The sequence below is a fragment of the Limulus polyphemus genome, unplaced genomic scaffold, assembly GCF_000517525.1.
Source record: "Limulus polyphemus unplaced genomic scaffold, Limulus_polyphemus-2.1.2 Scaffold620, whole genome shotgun sequence".
In the NCBI taxonomy this organism is placed as follows: domain Eukaryota; kingdom Metazoa; phylum Arthropoda; class Merostomata; order Xiphosura; family Limulidae; genus Limulus; species Limulus polyphemus.
The window spans coordinates 403433-406592 of record NW_013666230.1 but is presented as its reverse complement, the minus strand read 5'-3'; the positions used below and the strand labels follow the sequence as shown (position 1 = coordinate 406592).

At 28.2% G+C, this 3160-nt stretch overlaps 1 protein-coding gene across 1 annotated transcript in view; it reads left to right on the top strand.

Moving 5' to 3' along the window:
• LOC106459513 (ubiquitin carboxyl-terminal hydrolase 31-like) overlaps nt 1-3160 on the top strand; it is a gene marked incomplete at its 5' end in the record, with an annotated part of 58564 nt that overhangs the window by 40235 nt on the left and 15169 nt on the right. The gene's annotated exons all lie outside the window — the stretch shown is intronic.

Here is a 3160-nt window from a genome sequence, read left to right as displayed (position 1 = left end):
TAATGTTGCTGACACATGATTAGTAAGCCAGAATTTCCTCTGTTTTTTTTTTTTTTTTTTGACCCTCAAATTTTTGAATGAATTATATAAGTTGATGAAGCACAAATTTTGAAATTCAAGTAAAAATAATAGTTCTACCTATATTTCAACAATTTTTAATGCAAAAATGTTTTAGAATCAATATTATATTTTTTAATATTTAATTATTGTAATTCATGGACAAAAATGAAACAACTGTTCAAATTTTCATTTCTTTGCATTTCCTGGGACTCCTTCATGTAAACAATGCACTTGTTGATTTAAAAAAAAAAACATTTTACCATCTCAAAGAAAATCTTCATATTTGTTAAGAAATTATCACCTGTTGAGAGTATGTTATCCATATCTTGATTTTCAAGTTTTTTTTCCTTATCTGTTTTAAGCTTTTTTGTACATGCCTTAGTGCCACCATTTTATGATGTCACATCAAGCAGTTTCATCATTTACCAATGAAATGCAACTTTGGAAATATCTATAAAGAAAGTTTAAATATTATTGTATACAGCAAAAATTAGACATATCACACCATAGTAGAGTAAATTATGTAATTTGAGCAGTAGTTTATGTTTTTATGGGAAAGTTGCTAGTCAGAGCTCCTATAGCATTGACCAAACATATATAATGGGAACTTTTGAAGACTTGGGAACAAATCACAAAGCTGGTAATTTTGTAATAGTTTTATTATATTTATACTAATTGTTTGTGAACATATTTTCATGTTAAATTATCTGTTTGAAAGCTACTGAAATGCTTATTTATTGAATGCCAATTTTATATTTATCATATTCAAACAGTATATGTATTATACCCAACAACTCCATTCATGTCATTAAATACAAATGTATAGACACTATACTAAGGAAGAAAACTAAGGAGAGAAACTAAGGAAGCTTTCTGGATAGCAACAATGAATTCTCTAATGCTGAATGGCATCAGTCTTAATCCTGGAATTGTTGACAATAGTACATTCCTATAAAAGCTCCAAAAGTAACTTGTTTGATTTCCATACTACCAGTTAACCTAAAGCTGGTCACCTTCCACTTCTTGATTATTATTACAATTTTGTAAACCTGCAAGTGTTATTCCACTTTTATTCTTTTCTATTACTGTGTTGATTTTTCACTCCTTAAAAAACAAATAGATAAAGTTTAAAAACAAGTGTTTTCATATGAATTTTTTTACCTTTTATTTTATTATATATTTTATGATTTGGTTTTTAGAATCAAGAGCTATTGCTTTTTGAAATATGTTATTTTTGCTTGTTGTACATAGGGAATGTTTATCTTTATCATTACGTATAAGTGCATAATTCTTTTCAACTTCGTCATAGTATTCATTAATTTATTACTTTGAACTAAACATACTGCATTGACATTTTCATTTTCTAATGATACACCCTTCTTCAATTGTGATTGGTGAGCTTTCACAGCTACCTTGACAAAATCTTCCTGCTCATGTGAGGTGTACATCTCTTTCATATTTACTACCTCACATTTTTTAATAGTTACCTTTTTTACTCCTGAAGAAGAGTAGTCAACTATATAGAAGCACTCAAGTTTTTGGGTGATTCTTTGTGCTAATTCTTTTTCCATGGTACACACTAGTTTTAATTTGTAAGAGTGTATAATCACTTCTCTGATTTTTTACTGTCTGCACAAAATAGAATAAGTTGTGATTTTTTTCTTACTCACTTTAAAATGTTACCATAATTGTTTTTTTTTCAGTTTTAAGATATCAGTATTTTATTTTTTGAGTTTGATTGAAATTTGAAATATAGACAGTTTAACATGTAATTTTTGCTATAACTTTGGAGTATTTGCAAAGTTTGCCATTAACCTTATTGAAACAAGGTCACGTGTCAAAGGCCATGTCACTGCATTTGTTGACTTGCATTCAAAATTTTATTGAACTACTATTTTATGAATTTATGTCAGTAAGTTTGGTATCAAATTGTAGATTACAATTCAGATGTTACTATTATACATCAGTTAATTTCTTCATTTAAAAGTGAATATTAAAAAAACACCTAAACATTTATTTTTGTGTGGCATGTGGCATGTTGAATGCAGCACTGATTAAAATTAGATGTTTTTAATATATCAAAATACAAAATTTACAGTTTTATACAATTAAGGAATTTAAGCTACCCATATCAATAAGCTATAATATAAAATAAGAACCTCTTTTCTATTTGCTAAGATATCGCTCCTGTACTGAATCAAACACAGTGGTCCCCTCGCCCACCACTTTCCATTTTTGGAAATGGTCCCTTATATACACTTACTTCTATATATGGCACAAATAACCAATCAAAAGCTCAGAATGACCACTAGTGGTTTTTTCTCAGCCATTTTGATGTGTTATTATGCTAATTTCATTCTTTTCACGCAAGATTTCAAATTATGAGGCAAGTCTTTAGTGAGCTCGAAATGTCATATTTTTTAGACCGAAATACAGCTTAGTTACTATGCTTGATAAATTATAGTGGAATTCTATGGTATCAGTATAGCAATTTATGATTTTTGGGTTATTTGAAATGTATATATAAAACCTAAAAAAATATTTTCTTTTCACATCCTCCACGTGGGAAATTTCACAAGGCTTAGTATCCTATGACAAGTGGCAAATGAGTACAAAGGTCATAACTAGAAGAGATAATTGTTTGATTTACTTCTTTATTTACTGTTCTGTGTTTTAAAAAAAATAAATTTAGGAACTTATTTGTAAGTAGGAATAATGTATACACATATATAATGTATAATAATTGAAATCTGACTGTATATTACAAAATACTAGTCCACTAAAACACAGCCAAGACAGGTCACTTTGTAAAGACTAATGGTCAGTTATATATTATTGGATACGGAACACAAGTGCTGCATCATTGTAACTTCTGTATTGTTAGCCACACATGGTTGGAAGATCAATAAATATATATAAATGTATAATGTTATGAGATTTAAGCTATTTAGACTATAAACTTGTGTTTTCTTGTTATAATTTGTAGTCATTCTAGAACGAAAAAAGCATAATTAATATTTTTTTCCTAATTTTTGTTGCTGTTACAAAGGTTGTCAAATTGAACCAACCCATACAGAAATACAGTTGTGAAAATAACAAA